Consider the following 14007-nt stretch of genomic DNA (forward strand, 5'->3'; position numbering starts at 1 on the left):
TCAGAGACCACCTGATGGATCCTCAGAGACCACCTGATGGTTCCTCAGAGACCACCTGATGGATCCTCAGAGACCACCTGATGGATCCTCAGAGACCACCTGATGGATCCTCAGAGACCACCTGATGGATCCTCAGAGACCACCTGATGGATCCTCAGAGACCACCTGATGGATCCTCAGAGACCACCTCCACGTGGATCCTCAGAGACCACCTGATGGATCCTCAGAGACCACCTGATGGATCCTCAGAGACCACCTCCACGTGGATCCTCAGAGACCACCTCCACGTGGATCCTCAGAGACCACCTGATGGATCCTCAGAGACCATCTCCTGATGGATCCTCAGAGACCACCTCCTCGTGGATCCTCAGAGACCACCTGATGGATCCTCAGAGACCACCTCCACGTGGATCCTCAGAGACCACCTGATGGATCCTCAGAGACCATCTCCTGATGGATCCTCAGAGACCACCTGATGGTTCCTCAGAGACCACCTCCTCGTGGATCCTCAGAGACCACCTCCACGTGGATCCTCAGAGACCACCTGATGGTTCCTCAGAGACCACCTGATGGATCCTCAGAGACCACCTCCTCGTGGATCCTCAGAGACCACCTGATGGTTCCTCAGAGACCACCTGATGGATCCTCAGAGACCACCTCCACGTGGATCCTCAGAGACCACCTGATGGATCCTCAGAGACCACCTGATGGATCCTCAGAGACCACCTCCACGTGGATCCTCAGAGACCACCTCCACGTGGATCCTCAGAGACCACCTCCACGTGGATCCTCAGAGACCACCTGATGGATCCTCAGAGACCACCTCCACGTGGATCCTCAGAGACCACCTCCTCGTGGATCCTCAGAGACCATCTCCTGATGGATCCTCAGAGACCACCTCCTCGTAGATCCTCAGAGACCACCTGATGGATCCTCAGAGACCACCTGATGGTTCCTCAGAGACCACCTGATGGATCCTCAGAGACCACCTGATGGATCCTCAGAGACCACCTCCTCGTGGATCCTCAGAGACCACCTGATGGATCCTCAGAGACCACCTGATGGATCCTCAGAGACCACCTGATGGATCCTCAGAGACCACCTCCACGTGGATCCTCAGAGACCACCTCCACGTGGATCCTCAGAGACCACCTCCACGTGGATCCTCAGAGACCACCTGATGGATCCTCAGAGACCACCTCCACGTGGATCCTCAGAGACCACCTCCACGTGGATCCTCAGAGACCACCTCCACGTGGATCCTCAGAGACCACCTCCACGTGGATCCTCAGAGACCACCTGATGGATCCTCAGAGACCACCTGATGGATCCTCTTCATGGATGCCGGGATATAAACTCACCTGTTGCTCGTAACCAGAGAGTATATTGTATCCGTAAGTAAGTAAGTCATCATTTGCCTCTCAGCTGGGATATCTAGATTCTTCGTGACCTGATATATCTCTTTTGTTTTCCTGGTCCAGATACTGGCAGGGTTTATGACTTGAGATGTTCATAAGACACGAGACGATAGATCTTGGTCGGCATCTGTGACCTGGGAGTGGATTTACTTGCGACCCGGAGTGCTGATCCACTTGCGATCTGAAATGTTGATCCACTTGTGACCTGGAGTGTTGATCCACTTGTAACCTGGAGTATTGATCCACTTGTGACCTGGAGTGTTGATCCACTTGTGACCTGGAGTATTCATCCACTTGCGACCTGAAGTATTGATCCACTTGTGACCTGGAGTGTTGATCCACTTGTGACCTGAAGTATTGATCCACTTGTGACCTGGAGTGTTAATCCACTTGTGACCTGAAGTATTGATCCACTTGTGACCTGAAGTATTGATCCACTTGCGACCTTGAGTGTTGATGCACTTAAGACCTTTGAGTGTTTATCCACTTGTGACCTGGAGTATTGATCCACTTGTGACCTGGAGTGTTAATCCACTTGTGACCTTCAGCGTTGTCCCACTTGTGACCTTGAGTATTGAACCACTTGTGACCTGAAGTGTTGATCCACTTGTGACCTGGAGTATTCCTCCACGTGTGACCTGGGGTATTGATCTGCAGTGGCGATCTACTAATAGCTTAAGAGGTGTGATATATTGTGACCTGGTCCATGTCTACTTGCTCCAAGCAATGCTAGTCAACTTGTGGTACAGAATGTTGCTTTTGAATGAATCTAGAATGTTTCTTTGTTACCTTAGTTTTGCTATTTGGGACACTGTCCCTTGGGATATTGTTGCCCGGGATATCAATCCAACATAAATAATTTCTTCATGAACTCTGATGGGACTCTGTGGTGACCTGCGAGGCCATTATTCGTTTACCTTCCCATGACGTCTTCCCCCCAGCACAACTCCCTCCCAGCAAGTGGACAAGCATTGATTATCATCAAGGAATTGACAATACTGACCTGTCACGCCAAACCTACAATTTCAGTTTGATTCATGGTAGCGCACACACACACACACACACACACACACACACACACACACAGACACACACACACACACACACACACACACACACACACACACAGACACACACACACACACACACACACACACACATTCTAATAATACATTCACCTTCTTCACTCCAATTTGTGCAGGATTTATACGACGTATTTCGGTAATGTCACCTGCGCCATTCTTCGCTTGGGCTGGTTCAATTACCGATATATTTCGGTCGAAAAGATAGATTTTCCGAACCACGCTGCCTTCAGTGCATTACAACCGTCAGACACTACTTGAGGAGTATACTGAATATACCCAATTCGCGAATAATGAAATTGACGCTTAGAGTATACTGCAATTACGACATACTTAGCGAACATCGACAGAGCATAACCCATGTCAATACATAACCAAATCTAACCAAAAGACCAACTCATACCAGCTTTCTAACCAGTGGTCGACATCATCAGTCCAGTTATTATCAACAGTACAGTTCACGTCCGCACACTGAGAACAGCGGCAGACACATGCGAAGAAGTTATGCAGCACACGAAGCTCTCCCAGCTGACGGCAATCAAGGAAGTGATAACCCCCACAGCTGGCCTGTCTGAGAATAATCGACCCTCCTGCACCGGAGGAAGGTCACCATTAACGGCGCCTTGTGTATAATGGACCGCAAGATATTACACTACACTATGCAGGACTCAGCATCAGTTCGTAAAACTTTTAACCTAATGAGTCTCGTGTACCTCAGAGAATATCTGGGATCTTAACTTTCCACGAGCTCCAGCTCTTTGCCTCCAGTGTATACGGTAAACACGTGGTTTAATCTTTTCACATCTCACATTTGATTACATTAAAACTTTAACAATAAAAAGGGTCATGCGAGCAGTTCACTTGGTACCAGTGTCATGGACAGTGACTTCCTGGCAAGTAATGCATACACTAAGTTAAAAACCATGAGTCTGCGAGGCCCCGCATGGTGTAATGTGGTGACTATGCAACGTGTATCCTTTAACAGGCCTTCGTTACTGAGTGTAAGGACCCCTGCAACATCTAAATAGTTCCCACTGTGGTAACAACCCGAACTACTGAGTGCCACTGCAGGAGCCCGAGATACCCCGAATGCCCACCAGGGTTGGAGAACAGATGGCAAGATCTCATCCGGACCATTGACTCTACTTCTCGTACACAAATGTTGGAGATGCTTCGCCGTCCTGATCGTATGAGACACGTCGTAGGACCTGCACATCTGTGGCCCATGCAGCATCCGGTCAGCATTCACGGTGCCATCCTCAAACCCCTGCAGACACCGAAGCTGTCACGTCTTTGCAGGATTCACTACATAAACTTCTCAAACACTTTCTTTCGCTTGATGAAGTGGATGCTGCAGCTGCTGTCGTCCCTGGAGGCCACGACACTAGTCAACGTTGTCATCACCAGCAAGACGCACCAATCCATCCGAAATGAAGCGTGGGTGGATCATTCTTGACTCCATTTTGGTCACTGTGCGTTCGCGTGAGACATCACCTTCAGCTGCTGTTAGCCGGCTCCGAGGTCGGTAATTGCGAAGAATGTACTTGTTTGCGCTGTGTTCAGCATTACGGAGGACCATGGCGGTGGAGAGGATGAGCTGCCGGCAGCGTCAGTAAAGAGGATGACGTCCAATCTTCTTGGGGACGGAGGGTCACTGGTATCCAAGGATCATGGTGCAGGCAGGTTCACCACAGCCTCTTGCAACATCTACCACATGATGTTATTCATCAGACTTGACCACTTACAGAAGTGCATGCACCTCCTACCAGACCTGGTGTCATGTGTCGACTTAAATTAGTCGACCGAGGGAGATTATCAAGTTCTCACCAACCCATCCTTTACCTAAGGACAAAATTATATCAAGTCGACTCAACACCAGTAAGCCTTCAGACTCATCATCTCTCCTTGTGTGAGCGATGGACATGTTCACCGTACGTACTGCAATATACGGGTTCGTTCATCCAGTTCAATCTCGCCAGTGTTCACCCACCCGATACCCCGGGTTAATGTACATACCCCCGCCGCTCTTCTTACAACTCACGTTCAACACTTTTCATTTAGTGTTGATGATCGTACCAAGGTATTCCTTTTTAGCCAAACATTTCTCTCTCTCTCTTTCTCGGTTAAGTTACTACCGTTACGAGGAAACTTTTGGAACATGTGCATCCATGAGGCATATAGAGCACACAGGAGCACATCCCACTCAACTTATGAACCCAATATACTTAAAAAGTCAGGAGGCACAGCAACACAACAGTGTTGTCAGTATACATACATATATAAAACCATCCGCACAACACATCTGAGACTACAGGTAACTCATCCACCTCAGTCTAGTCAAAGGTTATATACTACTGAGCAGTCGATATACTTACCCAACCTTAGTGATCTGTGGCACGAGACGTCAGTCACATGTGGTTATGATGCTTCTGTAAGTACACTGACACACAAGGGCTAATGAATGTAGCAAACCATAAAGTACTTACATGCACGGCAGCTTGAGAGATGATGTATTGTGCACCTGGATGGGCCACAGGGAGTGTTGTGTCGAGTGGTATGGACGAGGAGGTCTTACACCAGGCCAGGCACGGCTCAGCATCAACTGTAATGGTATAAAGTAATAAATATTACACATCTAGGGCAGTCTTGAAGCAGTGACCCACATCTCCCTATCAACAAAAATCAATGTTTTCTGTTTTCATCTTCTATAATGTGTGTGTGTGTGTGTGTGTGTGTGTGTGTGTGTGTGTGTGTGTGTGTGTGTGTGTTACACACGTACAGTATACACTCCTACCCACATATAATGGTTTCCAAATTATTCTCGCCCAACACTTGGACTATATGAAGCATCTTGTAGCGGCAGGAGCACATTCGTGTGGTCACTCCCTCACTCAAGAAAGCTTAGCGATTACCTCGTCTTTGCTTGTGTATACCTTCTTCTCTCTCCTGCACCCTCGTAACTCGGCCTCTTACAGCATTTTCTTGTCACGTCCTGAAGTCGGATCCAACAGTCTACACAGCTCAAACTACCCAGACCTGCACCATTATGATATGGTTTATGTCTCTGGCCATGAGTCATGCAGTGCATCTTACGTCCCATCTCTATATGCAGGTGGCCATGGTGCAGTATTGCGCACTCATAATTCAGTGAGTAATTACGGGAACTTGACTGTACATAAATTCACGGAGAGAACTGCTAAAATCATAACTTTTGATTTCAAGGTATTCAACAAATGTTCAAGTTTGATCTTATCATCACACATACGGAGCATTACATCCCTGTTTGGATAGGCCTATAGGGATAAGAACAACACAAATTATTCCAAAATTATTTCAGATTATCGTATTTCGTGGAGGTACTGGCTTGGCTTCCAGCAATAGTGTACTACCAACCAAGTGTGGCGCCCAACACTTTGGAAACGTGCAGCGTCTGTGTTGATAACAGGTACAGTGTTTGGGAAAGAGTCATATGGTTGACCATCATGGTCGAGAGGTACACTGACCAGCAGCACCAGGGATGTACCGCAGGTGAACCTCACCTTCTATAAGCAAGTCTTCCTCACCACTACACACGGGCTGTTCTCACGCGACAAAAGCAAAATCAATTTAACCTTCCTAATAAAATGCTTCCAATTGTTACCAGTACAGAGTAGAGAGACGGACGGATGCGTCACCATGGTGTAGCGATAAGCGTTGGTGAACATAATCTACGCAAGGGACCGCCATGGTTCGAATCCTAGGCACGACTGCCGCCCCAAAGCCAACTCAGCTGTTCATCTTCCCCTCGAGGCTAGTCGAGAAATGGACACCTGACTTTGGCTGATGTGTGTGTGTGTGTGTGTGTGTGTGTGTGTGTGTGTGTGTGTGTGTGTGTGTGTGTGTGTATGTGTGTGTGTGTGTGTGTGTGTGTGTGTGTGTGTGTGTGTGTGTGTGTGTGTGTACATAAGAGTAAAGACATGGTTCGTATACACAACGTTGAAGAGATGGGGCAACACGAGTGTACAGCTCTCTCCCCGTAGCACATACAAATGGCAGCCCAGGATCATGCTCCGCCTTCCTCTTCTTCCACCCTATAACTCTTCTCCAGCCAGCACGCCTCCTCCTAACCCCCTGCCACATCCACTTAAAGTACTACACCTCCTGCAGGCGGGTTCTCCCCATTCACAGTTATAATCAAACCATCCTTTCCCATCCGTCTGCCGCGCCTCTTTACCTTACTTTACCCTCATGTTTCCTTTGAGATGTTCCAGAACTACACACACACACACACACACACACACACACATGCGGAAAGATTTCCGGTAAATAGTGAATGCATCTGTCCTGGTCTTCTTAACATTCACAACATCAGGGCAACTTCTCTCTTGTCCTGACACTTACATTAAAAATCTCATCCAACAAGCTTTAGTTTTGAAACACTGTCGTCTTGCCCGCCCGCCTCGCTGTCCTTGATGTACACTGTATAAGTTGGCGACAAGACTTTGAAGCTGTGGGTTAATGTTTTCCGCGTCTGCAACGGCAGTTCTCTCGAACTTGAATCCAGCTGCATGTTCTGAGGGGGGTGGGTGTTCGCTCGGCGGACCTTGAAGCGGTGGGGTCTAAAATGATGTTGTGTTCTGCTGGGGAGTTTACCAGAGGCTTGGACCTGAGGACTGGTGGGGGGGGGGGAAGGCTTCGGGCCCTCCATGACTAGGGGATCAGCTTGTCTGGGAGGCATCGTTAGCCTCATGGACGAAGAAGGCCTGAAGGTGGGGGAGTTGTGGCCCGAAACTTTGGTGTCTACAGTCACGGGCATTGATGGCTGGTTTTTTTTTTTTTTCAACTGAGGGAGGGGAAACCAGAGCTTTGAAGACCCTAGCATAGACTCAAAATGTTTTCGAATTGCACTCTCTCTCTCTCTCTCTCTCTCTCTCTCTCTCTCTCTCTCTCCTACATACATACACACACACACACACACACACACACACACACACACACACACACACACACACACAGTATATCTGACCGTCACACATGTACGGGCCGCCTAGGATCAAACCCGCATAGGTTCGAATCCTGGTCGCAGTAAGCCGGTCCACAGTCCACCCTGCTGTTCATCCTCTCGTGGGGGCTATTCGAGAAAATGGGTAGCTGGCATAAGCTAGTGTGTGTGTGTGTGTGTGTGTGTGTGTGTGTGTGTGTGTGTGTGTGTGTGTGTGTGTGTGTGTATAAATACATAGCAGTAAAGACATGGTTCATCTATACAAGGGTAAGAGACAGGGCAACACGAGCGTAAAACTTTCTCCCCGTAACACACAAACAGTAAACTCACACTTTAACATATGATTCAGATGCAAAACAGAGAGAGTCGGGCACCACAGCCAGCTGGTGATACACTCTCATGAGAGCAATGAGTGTCTCTCGAGTGATGACAGTGCTATGCTCTTGCCTTGAGTTTGCCTTGAGTTTCCACAACAATAATCTGATTAGTCTATAAATACACAACAATGACATGATTCTACCAGATCACCCAATTAATGATTTTACCGGATAACCCTATTAATGATTCTACCACACACTACAATTACATGATTTAACCGGAAAATGTTATCAATTATTCAACCAGATAATCCTATTAATGATTCTACCAGACAGCCCTATTAATGATTCTACCAGACACTTCAATTACATGATTTAACCGGAAAATCTTATCAATTATTCAACCAGATAATCCTATTAATGATTCTACCCGATAATCCTATTAATGATTCTACCAGACAGTCCTATTACATGATTTAACCGGAAAACCCTATCAATCATTCTACCAGATAATCCTATTAATGATTCTACCAGATAATCCTATTAATGATTCTACCAGATAATCCTATTAATGATTCTACCAGATAATCCTATTAATGATTCTACCAGATAATCCTATTAATGATTCTACCAGATAATCCTATTAATGATTCTACCAGATAATCCTATTAATGATTCTACCAGATAATCCTATTAATGATTCTACCAGATAATCCTATTAATGATTCTACCAGATAATCCTATTAATGATTCTACCAGATAATCCTATTAATGATTCTACCAGATAATCCTATTAATGATTCTACCAGAGAGCCCAAATGCATGATTTTACCGGATATCCCTCTAACATGATTCCACCGGATAATCCTAATACATGATTCCACCGGATAACCCTGTTACACGATCTAACCGGATAACCCTATCAAATGCTTCTACCTGACACCCTGCTCTATGATTCTACAGGTTGGCCATATACAGGATTTTCCCTCCTCACTAACGCTACCCACACTGTCCATTGGACTGTGTGGACTTCATCCCTCCCCATTTCCACGATTTCTCGTCTCCTTTCTTGGTATATGACGACTTCCCTGAACTCACCCCAAGACAACATTCTCCGATGAGGGTAAACGTAGATCTATTCAGTTTTCGTTTACAAAACCTCTTGTCTTCTCATTTCTTACTCGAAAGTTTTTCTGAAGAATTTTACCTTATATTAACGTTACATTACGTTATATTACGTTATGTTTAGCTCCTCTCACGATACTATTGATCGATCCCCTCCAATTTATCAGTAAACTTAACATTACTGTAGCGTCTTGGTGCAGCTAGATGTTCTTATCTAAAGAGAAAGAAAGAACTGGGTATAATGATATCAGTTTTCCTATACATTATTGAAAGCAGATGTTCCAGTTAATGATTGCCTGCTACCGTCTCACACCTCGAGACTTCTTATCTTTAGTCTCTTTCTCCTTTCTCGCAATGTTGCATCTCTCTGCAATCAAAAGAAAACTTGCTATGTGGTTGAAGTCAGTCCCAGATGTACCCAGGGACTATCAGTTTAGTCATGATCCGTTGCGGGAGAGAGAATCCATTATATTCATCGAGCAAAAGGTGAGGTTAGCGCTATTCGCTAGCCCTTAGTGGTACACAAATCTTGTAAGTACTCGAAGTCTCTCTCTCTCTCTCTCTCTCTCTCTCTCTCTCTCTCTCTCTCTCTCTCTCTCTCTCTCTCTCTCTCTTATGAGTAGATTGTTTGTGTGTCGCCTCCTCCAGCTAGATCGCGAGGCAACCGATAAGCAACAACTCAAAGACTAGCCAATTCCAGGATTCGAGGCTTTGCTTTTCTTCCACAGCAAGAGCGTGGAACTCTCTTTCCCTTCCACAGCAGGAGTGTGGAACTCTCTTTCCCTTCCACAGCAGGAGTGTGGAACTCTCTTTCCCTTCCACAGCAGGAGTGTGGAACTCTCTTCCCCTTCCACAGCAGGAGTGTGGAACTCTCTTCCCCTTCCACAGCAGGAGTGTGGAACTCTGTAACTTAATGATTTCCCAGACTACTGCAATATGTTTAAGCGACACTTTTTGATATCTTCTTAAGTGTATAATCCGACCTTGATATGTGAGTTAGTGAACGCAGCTGGCGCTCTGAGAGAGAGAGAGAGAGAGAGAGAGAGAGAGAGAGAGAGAGAGAGAGAGAGAGAGAGAGAGAGAGAGAGAGAGAGAGAGAGAGAGTGTGTGTGTGTGTGTGTGTGTGTGTGTGTGTGTGTGTGTGTGTGTCACCAGGTCTGGGTAGGATGACACTGTCCTTTCAGAAACACTGGTCTGCAATGTTCGGTCAGAAAAAAAAGGTGTCATGGAGGGCGGCTGAGGGAGGGGAGGTGGGGTGAAGTTCTGAACTCTGAATTATTGTTGCTGAAGGCTGAAGTGTCAGCTCCCTGAAATGGCAGGGCATACGAGGCTGGCTGGTTGCACCATGGATTTTCACGGGTTGTCTTCAAAGGCCTTCGGTAATGTTGTACACACCTTGTGGTCTCTCTCGGCGCTCCGGAAGTACTGAGGTTGAAAACGACTACAAACAACAATTAGTTGCCAATCGCGTACGATCGCGTCATAAGGCTTTGAGAAGTCGAACCGTCTTAGATCTACCAGAGACGAACGTACGTTCGCGATAACAATGTCTTCCTCCCCTGGTAAAGTACCCAGCTAGGCATGGCCCTCACCAGGGAAATGCCCCAAGCAACGATACGGCCGATCATTCTCGAAGACGTCGAGTTTAATGGCAGACGTCGTAACAGTGTGGCCTCAAGCAGCTGTGAGGAATGCTACAGAATGTGGTCTTCTCTTCATATATATATATATATATATATATATATATATATATATATATATATATATATATATATATATATATATATATATATATATAACGGAGAGATGAAACTCTTCCGTTAGCGCTGAAGGTTCACCAAAATTTGCACAAGAGCAACAGTGGCTACAATCCCTCATAACACATTCATGTTTGTTGCAATAAGACGAAGTTTCTGACCTATTTCGACAACAGAAGAAATATGTCAGGTGTGCTCTGTAAGGATGTGTCTCCAGGCAGGGCAGTCTCACTCGTGTCTGTAGACTGCCTGTCCGACTGTCTATCTGGACATAAAGTATCCTATCTATAAAACAGTAGGTATGTGTGATCACATCATCACCATTCTAGGCTTTGGTGAAAGCGGGTGAAAGATGAACATCACGGGCGGGTAATGAATCACGACTGCTCTGAAGAGTAAGGTCTTCATGGTAACATATCTAAAATCATTGTCAGAACACTTCGCACGGAGGAAAATAACGACAACGAACGTTAATGAAAATCTAAAACGATCTTGTAAGATGCGACACAGACCACAGGACTATTTTAAGTTACAGAACTTTAGCCGCTAATGTTTTATTAATGCAGACACTGAAATACCAGTCAAATCAAGGAATGTTTCTGTAATCTATGAATAATCCATACCGCACTTTGGCCTTGGTCTTGATTTTATATATATATATATATATATATATATATATATATATATATATATATATATATATATATATATATATATACATATGTATATATATATATACATATATATTTATATATATTTATATATATATATATATATATATATATATATATATATATATATATATATATATATATATATATATATATATATATATACCTGGTTTAAAAAGCGAGATATACATAAGTATACGTATGTAAGTAGGAGAGATGGCCAGAGAGCGTTATTGGATTACGTGTTAATTGACAGGCGCGCGAAAGAGAGACTTTTGGATGTTAATGTGCTGAGAGGTGCAACTGGAGGGATGTCTGATCATTATCTTCCGGAGGCTAAGGTGAAGATTTGTAGGGGTTTTCAGAAAAGAGGAGTGAATGTTGGGGTGAAGAGGGTGGTGAGAGTGAGTGAGCTTGGGAAGGAGACTTGTGTGAGGAAGTACCAGGAGAGACTGAGTACAGAATGGAAAAAGGTGAGAACAATGGAAGTAAGGGGAGTGGGGGAGGAATGGGATGTATTTAGGGAATCAGTGATGGATTGCGCAAAAGATGCTTGTGGCATGAAAAGAGTGGGAGGTGGGTTGATTAGAAAGGGTAGTGAGTGGTGGGATGAAGAAGTAAGATTATTAGTGAAAAAGAAGAGAGAGGCATTTGGACGATTTTTGCAGGGAAAAAATGCAATTCAGTGGGAGATGTATAAAAAAAGAGACAGGAGGTTAAGAGAAAGGTGCAAGAGGTGAAAAAGAGGGCAAATGAGAGTTGGGGTGAGAGAGTATCATTAAATTTTAGGGAGAATAAAAATATGTTCTGGAAGGAGGTAAATAAAGTGCGTAAGACAAAGGAGCAAATGGGAACTTCAGTGAAGGGCGCAAATGGGGAGGTGATAACAAGTAGTGGTGATGTGAGAAGGAGATGGAGTGAGTATTTTGAAGGTTTGTTGAATGTGTTTGATGGTAGAGTGGCAGATATAGGGTGTTTTGGTCGAGGTGGTGTGCAAAGTGAGAGGGTTAGGGAAAATGATTTGGTAAACAGAGAAGAGGTAGTAAAAGCTTTGCGGAAGATGAAAGCCGGCAAGGCAGCAGGTTTGGATGGTATTTCAGTGGAATTTATCAAAAAAGGGGGTGACTGTATTACTGACTGGTTGGTAAGGTTATTTAATGTATGTATGACTCATGGTGAGGTGCCTGAGGATTGGCGGAATGCGTGCATAGTGCCATTGTACAAAGGCAAAGCGGATAAGAGTGAGTGCTGAAATTACAGAGGTATAAGTTTGTTGAGTATTCCTGGTAAATTATATGGGAGGGTATTGATTGAGAGGGTGAAGGCATGTACAGAGCCTTAGATTGGGGAAGAGCAGTGTGGTTTCAGAAGTGGTAGAAGATGTGTGGATCAGGTGTTTGCTTTGAAGAATGTATGTGAGAAATACTTAGAAAAGCAAATGGATTTGTATGTAGCATTTATGGATCTGGAAAAGGCATATGATAGAGTTGATAGAGATGCTCTGTGGAAGGTATTAAGAATATATGGTGTGGGAGGCAAGTTGTTAGAAGCAGTGAAAAGTTTTTATCGAGGATGTAAGGCATGTGTACGTGTAGGAAGAGAGGAAAGTGATTGGTTCTCAGTGAATGTAAGTTTGCGACAGGGGTGTGTGATGTCTCCATGGTTGTTTAATTTGTTTATGGATGGGGTTGTTAGGGAGGTGAATGCAAGAGTTTTGGAAAGAGGGGCAAGTATGAAGTCTGTTGGGGATGAGAGAGCTTGGGAAGTGAGTCAGTTGTTGTTCGCTGATGATACAGCGCTGGTGGCTGATTCATGTGAGAAACTGCAGAAGCTGGTGACTGAGTTTGGTAAAGTGTGTGAAAGAAGAAAGTTAAGAGTAAATGTGAATAAGAGCAAGGTAATTAGGTACAGTAGGGATGAGGGTCAAGTCAATTGGGAGGTAAGTTTGAATGGAGAAAAACTGGAGGAAGTAAAGTGTTTTAGATATCTGGGAGTGGATCTGGCAGCGGATGGAACCATGGAAGCGGAAGTGGATCATAGGATGGGGGAGGGGGCGAAAATCCTGGGAGCCTTGAAGAATGTGTGGAAGTCGAGAACATTATCTCGGAAAGCAAAAATGGGTATGTTTGAAGGAATAGTGGTTCCAACAATGTTGCATGGTTGCGAGGCGTGGGCTATGGATAGAGTTGTGCGCAGGAGGATGGATGTGCTGGAAATGAGATGTTTGAGGACAATGTGTGGTGTGAGGTGGTTTGATCGAGTAAGTAACGTAAGGGTAAGAGAGATGTGTGGAAATAAAAAGAGCGTGGTTGAGAGAGCAGAAGAGGGTGTTTTGAAATGGTTTGGGCACATGGAGAGAATGAGTGAGGAAAGATTGACCAAGAGGATATATGTGTCGGAGGTGGAGGGAACGAGGAGAAGTGGGAGACCAAATTGGAGGTGGAAAGATGGAGTGAAAAAGATTTTGTGTGATCGGAGCCGGAACATGCAGGAGGGTGAAAGGAGGGCAAGGAATAGAGTGAATTGGATCGATGTGGTATACCTGGGTTGACGTGCTGTCAGTGGATTGAATCAGGGCATGTGAAGCGTCTGGGGTAAACCATGGAAAGCTGTGTAGGTATGTATATTTGCGTGTGTGGACGTATGTATATACATG

General features: G+C 45.1%; 1 protein-coding gene across 1 annotated transcript in view; it reads left to right on the plus strand.

Moving 5' to 3' along the window:
- Positions 1-14007, plus strand: part of LOC139756394 (junctional adhesion molecule 2A-like) — a 474666-nt gene that overhangs the window by 164705 nt on the left and 295954 nt on the right. The gene's annotated exons all lie outside the window — the stretch shown is intronic.

This window comes from Panulirus ornatus, chromosome 21 (genome assembly GCF_036320965.1).
Source record: "Panulirus ornatus isolate Po-2019 chromosome 21, ASM3632096v1, whole genome shotgun sequence".
In the NCBI taxonomy this organism is placed as follows: domain Eukaryota; kingdom Metazoa; phylum Arthropoda; class Malacostraca; order Decapoda; family Palinuridae; genus Panulirus; species Panulirus ornatus.